The sequence below is a fragment of the Microcebus murinus genome, chromosome 5 (assembly GCF_040939455.1).
Source record: "Microcebus murinus isolate Inina chromosome 5, M.murinus_Inina_mat1.0, whole genome shotgun sequence".
Classification (NCBI taxonomy): Eukaryota; Metazoa; Chordata; class Mammalia; order Primates; family Cheirogaleidae; genus Microcebus; species Microcebus murinus.
The window spans coordinates 48,467,449-48,486,143 of NC_134108.1; positions in this window are offsets into that span (position 1 = coordinate 48,467,449).

Here is an 18,695-nt window from a genome sequence, read left to right on the forward strand (position 1 = left end):
ATCAGTATTTGCTCAAAGCTGTCCACAGGGTTCTAACTGACAACCGGTGCTGAGAACCACTGAACATTGTTTCTCTTCTCTCCTCGTAGGGCTCCCCTGCTAGTATAACTACAATCCTTCCCTTCCTTCTTTGCCACCTTGGTGTGTTGAGCTAAGAGGTATGTCCTCACTTAAGCAGGTATTTACTTAGGCACTGCTTGGCAAGGTGGCCTATAGTAACTAGCTGTCTCCCTAGAAAAGCTGAGAATCACCTTGCTGGCTATATAGGTCAGCTTCCCAGAGACACCTGTCTGTCATTGTCTGAAAAATGAGAGACTGAATATACAAATGGACAAAGTCCAGATCATACAAAAATAAAACTCTGACTTACAACCTGCAGCAACCTGCCCTCCACCCAAAATCAATCCCCTTTTCTATAATACATGACATAGGAAGCCAGCCTGCTATATGTCAGCCTTGCAGGAAGCCAGATTGCCATCTCTAGGAGTAATCCAGAAAGCTGAACAATAACTTCTGTAACAATTGGCACAAAATGACCAGGACTTGATTAATAACTGACAGCTCCCCTAATTTTTATTCCCACTTCTAACTCAGGATCAACCAGAGAAAGCAAAATACGCACCCCTGACCAATCACATAGGGTGCTCTGCTTCTTGTTAACCTGCCTGCATCTTCACATGCCAACAGTCTCCAATCAGGGCATATCTGACATCTTCTCTTTTTTGTACTATAAAGCTTTCACGCTCCTCTGCCCACCTTTGAGTCTCTGCCAAACACAAGTGACAGTGGCTGACGCCTTTGCTACAGCAAAATCTAAAGAAATAGCCTTTGCTTTTCTGATTTGGTTGGTGTATTAGTCAGGGTTCTCCAGAGAGACAAAACCAAGAGGATATAGATAGATACATAGAAAGAGATTTATTATGAGGCGTTGGCTCACATGGTTCTGGAGGCTGAGAAGTCTCACGATCTGCTGTCTGCAAGCTGGAGGGCCGGAAAAGCCAGAGGTGTGGTTTTAGTCAGAACCCGGAGGCCTGAGAAGCAGAGGAGCCAATGGAGTAGGTCCCAGTCTGAGTCGGAAGGGCAGGAGTGTGGGGAAGATGGGTGTCCCAGCTCCAGCAGAGAGCACACTTGTCTTTCCTCACCTTCTCGCTCTGTTCAGTCCCTCAGCACACTGGTTGACGCCTGCCCACCCTGGTGAGGACAGTCTTTACTCACTTTATTGATTCAAATGCTTATCTCTTCTGGAGATGTCCTCATAGACACACCCAGAAATGATGTTTTGCCGATTATTTGGGCCCAGTAGAGTTGACACATAAAATCAACCATCACAGCTGGTCTTTGTTTATTTCTACAAAGACTCTATGTTTATATAAGTGGAGGTCCTCCCCAGTGATCCGTGCTACCGCCCAAGAATGGACTTTTTCTTTTTTTTCCTGCCTTGTTGTCTATTTCAGAACATCTTTTATGTTTTTCTGAACATGGAGAACAACTGATGTCCTCCTCAAATCCCAGCTTTTAAGTGTCTGACACAAAGGTGGCTGAGTTTGTGCCTACTGGGCCTGTGACCCAGGGGAACAAGGCTGCTTGCAGGCCCTGGCATTGCCTGCACGGCGCTGCTTCAGCCAAGCTTATGCACAAACTTTCAGGATATTTGCTTAGGAAGAAAAGAAATTAAACAGAAAGGCCATAGCCCAGTTGGACACAATTGCACATAGGAAAAGCTATTTTAAAAAATGACGTATATGCTTCCTTCTATGGAATAGATGCATTCAAATCAGCTGATATTCAAACCAGTTTTTCTCAATCAATTAAAAGCTTTTGGAGAGAAGGAACAAAAGGAGGGTGGGACCTCTGTCCACTGGGAGTTGTAGTTCTTGGAAACCTCTTCTAGGACTCTCATAACTTGTCAAATATTTGAAATAAATGTAGCGTTTGTAGTCTTTTTTTCTTCTTCTTGATTTCTCTCATCTTTCTCCTTGAAGATGTAAATGATGGAGACTGTTTCCTCAGGATATCATTTACTCAAGAAAAGCCGATTGAGATGTTAAGTGGTCTCTTTCTTCTTGAAAAATCTTAGCGGTTTGCCACCAGGCCTGGGGGCTGTATTATCCTAAGTGACTTTGCTGGCTATAAATCACAGCCCTAAGTCACCAAAGGAAATGAGTTAACCAGTTCCCTCAAAAATATAAGCAATGTTTCTTCAATTATTAGCAGAACAATTGACTTCCATCTGCTCAGGGCACCTGCCTGCCTGGCCTGTAGCCATGCTTCCCACAATTCCACCTCCCAGAGCCTGTTCCCCTTGAATTGTCATTTTTACCCTGGTGCATGTGCTCTGGCATCAGTCCATGTCCAAACTTTTCGTTTATCCTAGTATTTTACCTTCTGCACAGATCCAGGTCGTCCGGCAGTATTACTCAGCATGGTCGATGTGGCCTGCTCTGTCCAGGCCTCCTTTCCTGGGAAATCTGCTCAGACCTGGGGGACTCACTAGTGGGCAGTATCCCCCACACCCTCTCTGGTTACAGCTTATTGGATCAGAGGAAATTATCAGTTAAGCTTAGGTTCAGTTGCCCCCCCCCTACAAATATTTGCTTAAACCAGATGGGCATATATTTCTCTCTCACATAAAATAAGCCCAGATATAGGGAGTTTAGGGCTGGTGTGGGGTCTCCAATGATCATCAGTGACACAGGCTCCTTCCTGCTCACACTCTGCTGTCTCAAGGGTATGGCCCTTGTGCTCAGGTCCAAGATGGCAGTCAGAGCTCCAGCCATCCCATCATCACATCCACATCCCGGAAACTTCCCAGAAGACTCACATAACATTTTTGTTTATAGTTCAGTGCATGGGATTTAGTCTCAGGGTTACACTGAGATTCAAGGGAAGCTAGGAATCTCGTCTCTTGGCTTGGTGGCAATGCAAATATCAAGGTTTTAGCAGCCTCTGCTAAAAGTATCAAACCATAAATTGGGTTAAGCTGGTCAGGTTAAACATTTGTACTAAGAGATTCTAAAACTATTTTCTGGTGATGGCAGGCTCTGGGGAGTCCAGGGTGTTCAGGTTTACACAGAGGAAGCCAGGCAAGAGAGAGGAGGAAGAGAAAAGCACAGTGACAGAAGCCCCAGGGCCCTGTCCTGCTGCTCAAGCACTGAGGGTGACCTTGGTTTCTGACCCAGTCCCACTTCTTATGAGGTCTTACTGGACAGTAAATTCTTTATTTCTGAGAAACCTCATATTTTTAAAAAGCTGTTTTTTAAAAATTGTTGTTTTAAGAATGTAAAGGAGAGGAAAGCTGGAATGTTTCAGATCCCTCCAAAAAGAAGATTTTTTTCTGTAATAATTTCAATAATAAGAATCCTTTTTATAGATAAAGAGTAAAATCTAAACATCACAGATCAAATCCACTGTTTGGTAACTTGTGGCTTTTGCTTAAAAGTCTTGTCCCTTTTTTACTTTCCTATCACCAACTCAGGATATTTACATATTCTTACTTCCTTTATCATTATTATCACCCATTGTTAGGACAAACAAAGTCAGAGCTACTCAAACAAAGCCTTTGGGTTGCTTAGCCAACAGTTTTTCTTGTATTCTAGACATTATTAGTTCTTAGTCAAGATCTTGTTATAACCAATGGTGACCTTAGTAATACAGATTATGTTCTTTAATTAATAGAATTGAGTTATAACCAATTTGTAGGGCAAAAACTCATATATTAAGAGTAATGCCTGTATTTAATTTCCTGTCCATGGATTCTATGCCATATGTGGCCTTCTGGATCCTTGAGTGTGGCGTTTTGACTAAATCCAAATTTTACAGATCAAAACCTTTTAATAGGGCCGGGCGCTGTGGCTCACGCCTGTAATCCTAGCTCTTGGGAGGCCGAGGCGGGCGGATTGCTCAAGGTCAGGAGTTCAAAACCAGCCTGAGCGAGACCCCATCTCTACTATAAATAGAAAGAAATTAATTGGCCAACTGATATATATATAAAAAAAAAAATTAGCCGGGCATGGTGGCGCATGCCTGTAGTCCCAGCTACTCGGGAGGCTGAGGCAGGAGGATCGCTTGAGCCCAGGAGTTTGAGGTTGCTGTGAGCTAGGCTGACGCCACGGCACTCACTCTAGCCTGGACAACAAAGTGAGACTCTGTCTCAAAAAAAAAAAAAAAAAAAAAAAACCTTTTAATAAAGTTTAGATTTGGTCGAGGGGCCACACTTGGGGATCTAGAGGGCCATATGTGGCATTGAGGCTGGAGGTTCCTTACCCCTGAATGGGGAAATATTTTATCATGACCCCCCTTTTCCCTTCAGCCCAGGTAAGTGGATTCTCTCCTTTCAACCCAAATTCTTGTCTAAGTCAGTTTATAAAAAAACAAGTGAATCTCTCTGTTGGGAAAACAGAGTTCAACAGTCCACTAGACCAGGGGTCAGAAACGTCTGTAAAAAGCCCAGCAGGGCATGGTTATGCATGTCTGTAGTCATAGCAACTCAGGAGGTGGAGGCAGGAGGATCGCTGGAGCCCAGAAATTGGAGGCTGCAGAGGTTGTAGTGAGCTATGTTCATGCCATTGCACTCTAGCATTCTGGCCTGGGTAACAGAGTGAGACCCTGCCTCTTTAAAACAAACAAACAAAAAACCACTGAACTCCTCAACTCTGCCATTGTAACCTGAGAGCAGTTGTAGACAATACATAAACAAATTGTCATGGCTGTGTTCCAATAAAACTTTATTTACAAAAAAAGGCAGAATGCCATATTTGGCCTCAGGGGTGTAGTTTGCCCTGTATTAGACTATAAGCTCCATGTGGTCATGGACATGTCTGATTTAACACTTAACACCCAGCCCCGAGCACCAAGCCTGCACTTGATACACATTTGTTGAATGACGGGGTGAGTAAACTATTACTGTGATATCAAAGGGCAGATTACCCCAGCTTAAATTTTGGGGAAAAAAATGATAAGCCCTATATGGTAAGCTCTCTTCTTGGTCTTCTGATTGGTTTTCCTTAAAAACTGTAAAAATCTATCTACTCTTAAGATCTCACAGTTTACATTTATGGCCTGGACTGTCAAACAGCTGAAGCAACTACAAGGAACAGGCCGGAGAAATCTTTCTTGGGAGAAAAGCCAGCATGTCTGTGCCTCCGCCCAGGCCTGTGTATCTTCCTGGCGTGACTCCACTAAGCTGGGGCCATGTGGGGTGTTCAGGGTGCCCTCGGCTAAAAGAACAGCTTAAGGCTTCATCTCCTCCCTGCTTCTGTGCTCTCTGCAGCCTCCAGGACTTTGCGCCTGGGATTTGGCTCCTACTACAAGCAGAACGAGATAAAAGATAAACATCAGACCTGCGCCAGCAAACAGCTTTAGCCAGAACCTTCTCTGAGGCTGATGGCTCATCTCAGCACCTTCTTCCCACACTGACCCCCGGTGCTGCTGTCTACCTGGCCCACCAATAGCATTTTTATAATAATCTGTCTGGTCTTTCTATGGCTTGCCTTACGCCAGCACTCACTCAAATGCAAGTTAACTGCCCTGAACAAAATCCTCAGGACCACAGGTCTTTGCCATTTTTACATTAATTTCTCTTTGGGAATTTCTACATCACAGGAGATGCCCAGAGCCCTGGACTGAGGTCAGCTTTGTCAACGGAAAAAAAGCCAAACTCTGCAAAAGAATTTTAAAGAGATTTATTCTGAGCCAAATTTGAGGACCATAACCCGGAGCCACTGTCAAGAGGTCTTGGGCAAGTGGACTCTTGTGGCAGTTTGATTTGTATACATTTCAGAGACAGGGGTTACAGGTAAAGCCATCAATCAATACTTGGGAGGCATATATTGGTTTGGCCCAAAAAGGTGGGCCATCTCGAAGGGGAGGGGCTTACAAATTATAGGTGGGTTTAAAGATTCTTTGGATTGTAATTGGCTAAAGACATGAAGCTTTGTCTAAAGGCTTGGAATGTTTTAACATAAACTGTTTACCAGAGATAAGCCACCATTTGTTGTGTAAATTGAGGACTTGCAGGTTTGTCCTGCATACCCTTAGGCCTATTAATGGGTTGCAAAGGAAGTCTCCAAGAAGGGAGGGGGGCATGTTAAGGCATGTCTGACCTCCCTCCTTCTGGCAGGCAATTTTGCTTTAGGATATTCCTTTGGCCACGAGGGGGTCCATTCAGTTAGCCGGTGGGGGGGGACAGGCCTGTACTTTCCAGGTCTCCTGTGCCTCAGGCAGGGATCTCATTTCTAATCCCTTCTTTGTGCACACTCAAGCCCTATTTCCTCCAGGACTTTCTGAATATTAAAGCCCCCCCCCTCATCTCTCTGTAGGTCATTCTCCACACATATTGCAGTCTAAACAATCATTTTTGAGAGTGGAGCAGTCTAAGTTCAGGTGTAGAAAGGAAAATGATTTTTCTAACCCTGCAGGAGCATAGTTCTGTGAATATTTACCATTTAGTCTATAAAATAAGACACATAATGCTAGGAAGCTTTCTCCATCTTCTAGAATCTACTCCATTCCTTCCAGCAGGGAAAGAAGCTTCTCAGTCTTGCTTACCAGGGCAACTTCAATGTCCAGCTTAGTGTCTGGTACATAGTAGGTTCTCGATCATTACGGTTGTAATGACCAACAGGTTAATATTCATAAAGTTAAGAGAGTCCTTACAAGTCAAAAAAAAAAAAATGAGCAACCTGATAGAAAAATAGGCAAATGATATGAACAAGAAGGTCACAGAAGACTTGTGAAATGGCTAATCAATCTGTGAAAATATGTTCAATCTTACTTATATTTAAATAATTAGAGCTCAACAGTGAGATTTAGTTTTTTACTTACCAAGCTAGCAAAGATAAAAGGGAAATTAGATATCGAAGGAAGTGGAGAAATAGGCTTTTATAAGCTACAAGTGAAAGTATAAGTGGCTTTCTAGGAGAATTCCATAATTATTTTAAAATAAAATATTTAAAAAATATTTGTTCCCTTTGACCCTGTATTTCTCTTCTAGTAATTTATCCTAAATAAATAATGATACTTCCACATGATGAAATGCTATGGAGTTGTTCAAAATGTTACAAATCTTTATGTACAAACATAGAAATGTGACCAGGATATATTTAGTAGATCAAATTGCAAACAGTAACATGCTATAGTATCTTTTTTTGAATAAAATATCCATAACAAAGTATAAATGTTTATATTTCTTTATATACCAAGGAACAATAAGGATGATATATCTACAAAATGTTGACCATGAATGTCTTGGGGAAGAATTGTGGGAGATATTTATTTTCTACTATACATTGATTTATAGTGATTACATTTTATATTATAAAGGAGTGTTAATTGTATAATTTTCAAAAAGAATAATATAAAAAAGAAAAGGACTCGCTGTTTCTGGTGTTTTGGAGGACACTAGGGACATGAGCCTTTTCAGTGGGGGATTGAGAGCGAGAACCAGATGCAAAAGCCCCAGGAGTGATTCTGCTGTGAGAAAGTGGAGACAGAGAATGCAGACAGCTCTTTCTTTTTATTTATTTATTTCTTCTTTTTTTCACAAACTTGATTTTTTGATAGACAGCTCTTTCAAGAAGCTCATCTGCTGGCTTCTAAAGGGACCGAGGTAGGCAGAGAGCTATTTAAGATGGGAGAGACTTGAAAATGCTCAGATGCTGAAGGAAACAGGCCCTAGGGTGGGAGAAATTGAAGATCCGAGCCATGGAAGGCTAAGGGTCAAGGCGCCTTGGTGTACAAGGACCCCGGGGAAGGCAGGGAAGGGCTGGTGCAGGGAACCAGCCACTGAGACAGAAGGAAGGCTCACAAAGGGGAAGTGGTGTGGGCAGGTTTGTAGGTGTTGGTAAAGACACCACTGGAGTTCTCATCTGATGACCTGGGTCATTCCCTGTAAAGTAGTCAGCAGAATCTCTTGCTGATAATGCAAAAAATTGTAGGAGAGAGAAGGAGCTTGAAGAGAGGGATGAAGCTTTAGAAGAGACGTGTGGAAGAGAACTGACCAGGACCGCATGAAATGAATCAGTAGGTAATGCTTGGAGGTTGGTGATCCTAAACCCGTGGTGCCCCAAATCTGCAAAACTAATTGAATTAATTAATTAAAGGCATATTTATTAAATGCCAATGGTGTGGCAGACAGTGTTCCCAAACAGGGGGAAAGAGCGGTGAATGAGACAAAAGTCTTGTTTTCATGGAGCTTGTATTCAACTGGACAATACATAAATACATACCCTAATGTTAGGAATTGTTAAGTGCTATGAGAAAAAAAAAATTTTTTTTAAACAAGAAGGATCAATGTCTGCAATTTTGTAGAAAGAGCTTTGGTTGGGCTTCCCTGGGCAGGTGGCACTTGAAAGAAACCTGAGTGAAGTGAGGGGATTATGATCCACGGGAGCATGTGGGAACAAACCTTCCAGGCAGAAGGAGCAGCAGGTACAAAGGCCCTGGGGGGAGTGGAGTGTGCGTGGTGTGCACAAGGGACAGCGAGGAGGTCAGGGTGGCCGGGGGCAACCCACAGGAAGGGGAATGGGAGAGGATCCGGTCAGACAGGGAGACCCAGGTGGATCACGTACGGATTTTGGGTTGTGTGCTAAATGAAGTGGGAAGCTATCGGAGAGTTGAGAACGAAGAAATGACTTGATCTGGCCTCACTGTGGCAGCCATGAAGGGGAGATAAGAAAATAAGAAGGCAGACAACTGTGAGGAGCCCATTATAACCACCTACCGGAGACAGGACAGTGGGTGGGACTAGGGGCTGGGGGTGACAAGAAGGGCTACATTCTGTATGTATTTTGAAGGTAGAATTACAGGATTTGGGGATGGATCAGATGCAGGACGTGAAAATGAAAAAGGAGGTAAAGATGACTCCAAGGTTTTTGGTGTGAGCGTCTGGATGAATGAAGCTGCCGTGCTCCGAGATGAAAACCTCGTGGGAGGAGATGGTGTAGTTGCGGGGGGTGAGGGGGGAGGTACAAATAATCACGTGCCTGAGAAGCCATCATAATCACCTCCACCACTCAGGGCTCGGTGCCTGGCACCATGCAGCCCAGTAATCAGGGTCAGGCTCACCTGTGGGCAACTAAATGGCACCCGAGCCAGTGACATCAGGGGTACTTAGAATGTCCTCTGTTCCTTGGCTTTACTGACCTCAAATTTCACCTGAGATTCCATTTCTTATTATAGGTAGTGACTCTTTGGTTTTATTTTATTTTTAAAGTTTTAATAGATTTAGGGGGTACAAGTTGAATTCTGCTATGTGTATATAGTATACGGTGGTGACGTCTGGGCTTTTAGTGTGCCCATCACCTGAACAGTGTACAGTGTACCTCACAGGCCATGTAGTAACTTTCAACAGGAAGAGAATGTCCTCTCTGTTCTGCTCACTGGGGACAGGTTGTAGGGGAGAATATATGACGAGACTTCAAAAAGTTCATGGAAAAATGGAATTAAAAGATAAAGATATAAACTTTATTTCTCAACATAAACTCCATCAAGGTCAAGATACTTTTGTAAGTGGTAACACCAGCCATTTAGTCCATCCTAACAAAGTGAGGGTCCTGGGAATTTAACCACATCAACACAGTCTTTTTTACATTGTTAACTGAAGAAAACTAGGTGTTCTTGACAGATTTTGTAAGATTAGGAAACAAAAAAAAAGTCAGAAGGGGCCAAATCAGGACTGAAATGTGGATGCCTAATGATTTCCCATCAAAATTCTCTCAAAATTTTCTTTGATGAGAGGGATGAGCAGGAACGTTGTCATGGTGCAGAGGGCTCTCCAGTGAGGTTTTCCTGGGTACTTTTCTGCTAAAAATTTGACTTTTGAGTCTTCTCAAAAGAACTCTCATCATAAGCAGATGTTATTGTTCTTTGGCTCTCCAGAAAGTCAACAAGCAAAATGCCTTGAGCATCCCCCAAAACTGTGGCCGTGACCTTTGCCCTGACTGGTTCGCTTTGCTTTGTCTGGACCACTTCCACCTCCTGGTGGCCGTTGCTTTGACTGTCCCTTGTCTTCAGGATCTCACTGGTAAAGCCAAGTTTCATCTCCTCTTGCAGTTCTTTCAAGAAATGCCTCAGGATCTTGATCCCACCTGATTAAAATTTCCACTGAAAGCTCTGCTCTTGTCTGCACCTGATGCGGGCACAACAGCTTTGGCACCCATCAAGTGAGAAGTTTGCTTGACTTTAATTTTTCAGTCAGAATTGTGTAAGCTTAACCAATTGAGATGTCTGTGGTGCTGGCTACTGTTTCTGCTGTTAATTGTCCATCCTTTTCAATTAGGGCACAAACAAGATTAAGTTTTTCCTCGAAAATTAATGTGGATTGTCTCCCACTGCAGGCTTCATTTTCAACATTGTCTAGTCCCTTCTTAAAACAAGTTATCCATTTGTAAACTGCTGATTTCTTTGGGGCATTGTTCCCATGAACTTTCCATAAAGCATCAGTGATTTCACCATTCTTCCACCCAAGCTGAGCCATCAACTTGATGCTTGTTCTTGCCTCAATTTTAGACGAATTCCTAGTCTGATAGGGGCTCTTTTCAAACTGTTATCTTATCATTCTTACTGCCTCAAATTAGATCCTATTCAGACATATTACAACAAGTTAGTATGGGTTTAGTTTGATGGAAGAAATTTTTGAAAGTCATGCAGAGCTCTTTTCATAATACCCATTTTCATGAACTTTCTGAAGACCTGTTGTACGCGAAGGATGGAGAGGAAAGGCATATCAGAGTCCACAGGAGACTCATATGAAGCAAAAGTGTTTGGGAAGGCAAAGGTCTTTAAGAAGACTCTAGTGATTTACAACTTAATGTGGGTGTGTTTCAGGTCTCAGCCGGGGGTTAGTGTTCATAACTTAGAATTCGGATTGGGAGGGTTATTGGGGTAAAAGGTGGAAATGTTTGGGAAACCAACATACACTGGGTCTCTGCTGGAGTTGGCAGAGTTTTTGTTGAGGGTGGTGGTGCGCTGAGCACAGAGGTTTATGAAGATGTGTTTTGCTGAGGGTGACTGTGACTGTGCCCATTAAGGCTTAAGTTAGGCCAGGGCTGTGGCTCACGCCTGTAATCCTAGCACTCTGGGAGGCTGAGGGGGGCGGATTGCTCAAGGTCAGGAGTTTGAAACCAGCCTGAGCAAGATAGAGACCCGTCTCTACTATAAATAGAAAGAAATTAATTGGCCAACTAATATATATAGACAAAATTAGCCGGACATGGTGGTGCACACCTGTAGTCCCAGCTACTCGGGAGGCTGAGGCAGGAGGATCGCTTGAGCCCAGGAGTTTGAGGTTGCTGTGAGCTAGGCTGATGCCACGGCACTCACTCTAACCTGGGCAACAAAGCCAGACTCTATCTCAGAAAAAAAAAAAGGGGGCTTAAGTGAAAGAGTAGAAAATACTGACATGCGCAGATGTGAATAGGATGTATGAACAGTGGGTAATGCATTCGCTAGTTCTTATATTTCGAAGGAGACAAAGAAAAATGTGTTTAGAGGAAGTGAGGGGGTGACAGGGAATCATTTCACTCCTAGACAAGGCAGGACTTCTGGGATTTCTTTTCTGGCTAATCTGGGAAGAATTTGGAGGAATGAAGCATGTTTTTTCTTTTTGTCAGTCATGAATTAAATACTTTGGGGCTATGGGTGGAATGATCTTTTTAAAATTTCAGAATATTATAGGGGTACAAATATTTTGGTTACATGGATTGCTTTTATACTGCTTGTGTCTAAGTTATAAGTGTGTTCATCACCCAGATAGTGTACATTGTACCCGTCAGGTATGCTTTCAGCCATCCCCTCCTGGTGGAACGATTTTAAAGAGCTATTCAGAGACAAGGGAATAGAGTCAGCACAATGCTGGCTGTTCATGGGAGAAGGCTGAGACAGAGGCATTATGACTACTTACAGGCTGCAGCAGAGAAGTTTATCCACAAAGCATTTCTTCAGTCTTTCCTGGGAGAATTAGAAACACTTTCACAACTATCTAATTTTAATCTTTCCAACGTTCTTGTAAGGTAGGTAAGAAGGAATATTCTTACACTTTTTTTTAACAGATCATAAAATTACATGACAAGTATTTTCCAGAGAAACCATGTGGGGCCAAAGTGTAAAGTTAGTCAGAAAAGTCTATCTTCTGAGAGCAAAACTGTTATTCTTATTGCAGAAGCATTTTGTTTAGTCTGTACCTTCTCCTTTCTAATTCGTGGTTATTGATGGTCTTCAATATAGTAATGCAGGGCTTAGCATTGACCACTAATGCTTGGTAAGAGCGTTAATTATGAAGGCTTTCCTATGGTTTGGAGAGTGGATTGTGCATAGAATATGCTTCTTTTTCTTTCTTTCTTTTTTGCTAGGCATTTAGAGAGGTTTCAGAGTTGCAAGAAATTTCTCTGATACATGAAGCTGTTGAACCTTAGGAGCGGTCTTTTGTTCAGCAACTCAAAAAGCCTTTCCTGGAACATGAACTGCTAATGACAGGCAGAATATTTTTTTAAAAGTCATTGCTAGTTATTACCTTCCTACCTCCTATTGTCTGAGGAGAGAAATAATTCTATTGATCTGCCCAGCTAAGTTTTACCCTTGCCAGTAACAAAGACCTAATTTTTAACACTGGTGGTGAATAATAGAAAAATACAGCCAATTTATTCTGGGTTACTAGAGCCTGAAAGATAATGCAACGTCTCCCCTTTGTTTAACATGGGGATCGAGGCAAACTGCATGGAAAGAGTTGTGTTTCATCAGAGCATGGTGGTTAACAAGATGAAAACCTTTGTGTTAAACAAGGTTCCTGTGTTTCAAAGAGATTTGATTGTGACAGGCTATGGATTTAGTTTCGATATTTATTTCTTATCAATGAAAGCTTCATGTTATCTCCTTTTCACGTTTAATTAGATTGTTAAAAAAGCTTAGGGCTGGCTGCCTTTTGTGAAGTCAATACCCTTTTGATGTTAAACCAGAATTAGGCAAGATGAAGTATTTAGCTGGTCATATATTGTGCCCAATGGCCACCAGATTTCCCCCTTTGCGGAAATTGAATGCTGGACTATGATGATGTGGCTTGCAAACAATTTTCATTATTGTCCACTAAACTTAGGAAGGCTATAATCTAAGGTACTAAATATACAAAATCAAGATTCCTCTAACATTTCATCAGTGTAGCTTTTAGCGACTTGAAGAAAGACACTTCAGGTGTACTGTAATATTGCCATGAGGCTATTCTTGGTGCACTCTGTGAGGTGGCAGCAAAAGGTGAGAGAATTTATTCTGAAATAATTAACTATTAATACATTGTTATCTAACTCTGTGTGAAGAAAATGCACAGCTGGGCAATGACCATTTTATTTTGTTAAATTTCTGCGTTCAAACCTTATAAAATTCTATAGATTACTGGAAGAACATTCTACAGCAAAGAAAGAGACCTATTTCAGTCTTGGGAGAAGAAGTAGAGAAAGGCCTGGAAAAGTATTCTTGTTTTGCATTTGGAAGATCTGAAATCAATCTTTTTCAATGTCAACATATCTGATGTTTTGTGTTTTACAGTTTTGGCACCATTTTACTTTGGAGAATATAAGGTGAGGGCTGTGGGAGTGTCATAGCCTGCATTTTTAGGGCCTGTGAAGGTCTTACTCATGCCAATGTCTTCTGCTCAAAACCATCAATGACTCCCCATTGCTCTTTTAATAAAATTCAAACTCCTCAGCCTATTTCCAAACCATCATGGATAGCTGTCCCATCTCCAGGACAGGGCTGTAGTGCTCTTTTCAGGCAGGGGGAATGACAAGAGCAAAGGTCCAGTGGCAGGACAGCACAGTGGGAGCTGCAGTACAGCGCGTGGGGGCACTCGGAGGTTGGGTCCATATATACAAGTCCAGCACTGCAGGTTTCTCGAAATCCTCTGTTGCGTACATTTTACTGAGCTCCTCTCCATGCCAGAGAAGATTTACCAGCAAGGAGGCAAAAATGAATTATTCACCCTCCACAGCTGCAGCTGCCGTGGGACATAGTCTAGTAAACTATCACCGCAGACGCGGTTCCTTGCTTTGGTATACCCGGTTGGGACACAGTGATGGCAATAATGGGAATTTGTTTCCTGATTTTTACATACAATTTCCCCACCTTAAGGCAGAATTAAAAACCCACAAAGACATTAAAATAAGGACTGCTACTATTAAAAACCTAGCCAGTGATCTCATGCCCCGTGGTTGAAGCAGCTAACGTGCACACACCAGCAACATCAGCGAGACACGGAGATTCCTCCCCACTTTTCTTTGTCGTCCAGCTCAGGGCGGCTTTTCTCCTGGCCCCCCTTTGTGACAGGGAACTATTTTTTTTTTCCTTCTTTCTCTCCTAGCAACGGCAACATTCTTGCACAGACAGCATTTGTCTCCCTCTCTGAGCAACCATCCAAGTTGGCAGGGCAGGAGGGAGGAGAGGGCTGCTCAGGCCTTCTGCCCCCTCTCTGAGGAAGCAGCTCGGAGACGAGCTGGGCTGTCTTTAGCACTAGGCGCATTCCTGACGGAGGGGTGGGGCCACGTGAGCACTGCGACTGGCCCTGCATCTGATCCTAACGGTGCACACTCATAGTCCAGTGATCAGCGCCCAGGCTATTCCAAGGGGCAGGTGAAAAGGCATGAGAGGTGATGGAGCTGGGGCAGTATGAAGATCCGGCTTTAAAGGGAAACAAGGGGGAAGTGAGCACAGAAAACAGGATGAGAAAGGTAAAGGAGAGAAAAGCGGTGTGGTTGTATGGCACTAAAAACCCACAGCAATCAGAAATAAAAGGACGAAAAGAACTGCTTTAGACTAGTGCCGGTCGAAGCGGGAAGGAAAGGATCTGCTAGTTAAATTGGATCAATGTGCTTTCCCAGAAATAATAGAAACCTAGTGAGACATTGCCTGCCATGTGTTGACTCTAAGAAGTAGAGTCTTGGTAGTATTGCCAACAGAATAGCTCTGGTTTTCATTTCTTCTTCTTTTTTTTTTTTTTCTTAGAGCAAAAGGGTCTCACTATGCTGTCCAGGCTGGCCTTGAATTCCTGGGCTCAAGCAATCTTCTCTCATAGCTGGGATTTATAGGCGTGCTACCACACCCAGCTTCATTTCTCCTCTTATTAATATTTCAGTAGAGTCGAGACCCAGTAAGCCCATGTGCCCAACAATTCAACCTGAAGCAAGAGAAAGAGGAACATAAACTGGTACAAAACAAATGTCCTCTCTGATTTTATAGTGAACAACAATAACAAATTACACATGATGACACTTCGTGCCAGGCACACTACTCTAAGTGCTTTAAATATATTAGTAACACATTTAACCATGACAACAATATCTCAATACTCTATGAGGAAGTTACTATTATTATGCCCATTTTACAGATGAGGGAACTGAGGCACAGGGAGTAAGGTAACTTGTGAGCTGAAGGGCATTGCATCCCAGTCAGACCACTCTAGAGTTCTAGGTGCTACTGCCTCCTGAAGGGCGATCAAGGAGCAGGCTCTTGCTGCATACAATTCCTATGGGTAACTACAACTCCTTCCTTTCATTCCACGGCAGTGAGAAATTCTCAGCACAAACAGGAAGGAAGGAAGGAAGGAAGGAAGGAAGGAAGGAAGGAAGGAAGGAAGGAAGGAAGGGGAAGGGAAGGGAAGGGAAGGGAAGGGAAGGGAAGGGAAGGGAAGGGAAGGGAAGGGAAGGGAAGGGAAGGGAAGGGAAGGGAAGGGAAGGGAAGGAAAGGGAAGGAAGGGAAGGAAGGGAAGGAAGGGAAGGAAGGGAAGGAAGGGAAGGAAGGGAAGGGAAAGAGGGAGGGAAGGAGGGAGGGAGGACTTTGGTACTCCCTTCACCTCCCTGTGTGGTGTTGGGTAGAACAGAATGGTTGGGTAGAACAGGAGGCCAAGGGACTTCCTGAACTATTGAATATGAAGATTCCTTGTTAATGCCTGAAATTTTGCTAGCAGCTGTTCTTAAAGGATTGGGGGAGAACATTTGCACCCATGGATACAAGGATACCCTGTAACAACTGCTTCCTACATTCCACTCCCCACCCTCAACCATTACCACGGTGGGAAGCACTGTGCCAGGGTTTCTAAAAGTTTGATTGTGGACCGCCTGAAGCTTGTTAAAATAAAGATTTGGGGGACTCACCTCTGCCTGAAAACTCTCTGGAGGTGGGGCTTTCAAACCACATTTGAACAGCTCCCCAGGGTGATTCTTATGTACACTTGAGTTTCACAGCCTCTATATTAGGATCTGAAAATAAAATAGTTCTTAGGGTTTTGCCTAGGGCTACAGCAGTAATGTGATGAGAAAGTAAAATGGCTTTTGACCTCAGGATTTTTAATATATTCACAAGCCGAGTGGAAATGACAGAGCCCTGAGATTTTCGCCTTGGGCATGCTGGGCCTCACTGTATCCTGTCAGTTCCCTGGTGATCTTTTCTGACCTTAAAAGGTTTTTTTAAGCCCTTGACTTTGGGAAAGTTTCAGCCAGGAATGTTTTTGACTTCAAAGTGATCTGTAGCTGGGAGATTATTTCTGGCATGTGTCATAATGATAAGATGAATCGCGAGGTGCAAGAGAGGAAAGGCTCTATAGGTGGTCCTATGAAAAAGGCAATGTTTTGATAATTCTTAACCTAAGCCCCTTTGTTGTCATAAAATCCAGGAATGTCTCATTGTGGGAGCTTATGTCTGTAAATAAACCTTTCTAATAATTCCTCAGATGTGTTTTCAGAACACAACCAAGAAAGTGTGTGTGTTTGTGCACGTGTATGTGCGTCTATGTGTGTGTTACATCTTTTTGTCAGGACTTCCTGCCCAGGGGCGTTGGGACCTAGGGTTTACTTCAGAGCCACCAGCCCCAGCAGTCTCCACCCTGTGCCTGCACTGACCTTCCCACACCAGCATCTTTGACCTTGCGTGTATTTCTCCCCCAGTGGCTTGTGTGATGCATTCCCTGATTCTGCCCAAGTTCCTTCAGGGGAAAAGGTACCAGGTGGGAGGGATTATCTGTGAGCCAGCCAACAGAGGTTGACTGTGATTCTTCTTAGGTTAGGGTGGATGACAACGTGGTCTGCTGGGAGAACTGTGGTAGCTTGGGTCTGACCTCAGCAGAATTGGGGTGTGATGCTTGTTGTTTTTCCAACAATTCCAGAGACATGATTGAGGCCCATCCCATGCGAGGCACTGCTGGCAGTTCAGAGGCAAGTGGGACCCCCAGCCCTATTCCTGAGAGACATCGCAGGCAGAGGAAGGCTAAAGCAAGTCCACAGATGTTAGCAAAAGAGTGGGAGAACACAGTGTGAGGGGGATTCAGAAGAGGCAGGAAAGGCTCATGCTCTCTCTCCCAAGCAGGCCAGGCCGTTGAGACATTCCCTAGGCATTTTCCGTGTGACTGCCCCCGAGTCAGCTATATTCGGTTGTGGAATATGCAGTGGTGTGATTTCAGGCAGGACTCCCAGCCTCAAATAGCAATTCCAGTGTCCGTCTTTCTATTAAAACGTTGTTCTTTTAGGTCTTGAGAGCTTCCATCATGAGTCCTTTTAACATAGATGCTTCTGATGGGACTATTGTCATGTGGAACTAGTATCTTTAATATTTAGCTACATCTTTAGGGTGGGGAGGAGGAAACTAAACGACAGTCCAGTAAACACAAATCCCACCTGGGGTGTGGCTTGGGATTGCTGTTAGAGGGGAGTTGAAGAGTGAGTTCAAGTGTGGTGATGGAAGAAATAGAAGGGAACTAGAAATAAACTTCTCTTAGTTCATCCTTCTGTTCAGAGATGTCTCAAGGCTATCCTTTGAGGTTTTCCAATGATAACAAAGGAATATTTGATGGACTTTAAATAGGATTAATAGGGCCTTTTTGGTGGATTTAAAAATTAATAATAGCAGTTTGTATCAAAACACCTATAATTTTGACTTAACCTAGCATTCTACTCTTAAGAATTAAATTTAATGTGATAAAATAATTATAAATACACACAGACTTGATTCATTCTTCACTCTTTAATTCAACAATTATTTAGTAAGCACATACTATTAATATTAATACATGCCAGGTACTGTTCTAAGCACCAGGATTAGAGCAATAATTAAAGTAAATAAAGTCCCTGACCTCATGGAGCTTACATTCTAGTTGGGGAAGACAGATGATAAACAAGGCATCGTGTTACCAAATGTCACGGGCAGTTTTTAGTCCACATCTTATTAGACCTCTCAGTCTCTTTCTTCTAGAAATACTTTCTTCATTTGGCTTCTGGGATTCTACATTCTATTACCTACCTGCTTATTTATCTCAGTACCCTCTGGTGGATCCTCCTCATCTTCCTGACTTTAAATTGGGGACCCCAGAGCTAAGCCTTCAAATACTTCACATCTGTACACTGATGACTCAAATTTACATTTCCAGTCCTCACCATTCCCTTGAATTCCAGCCAATGGCCTCCTCCACATGTCCACTTGCATGTGTAATGGGCTTCCCAAACGCAACATGACTACCAAAATCAGACCCTTGATTTTCTACTCCAAACTACACTTGAGTCTTTTCCTTCTCAGTTCCTGGCAACTTCATGCTTCCAGTTACTCAGGAAACACTTTGGAATCATTCTTGGATTTTTTCTTTCTCTCACACTCCACATATGTGCCATTGGATTAAAGATGCCCATCACAGCGTTGTTTATAAAAATAAGAACTTGGAAATGATCTAA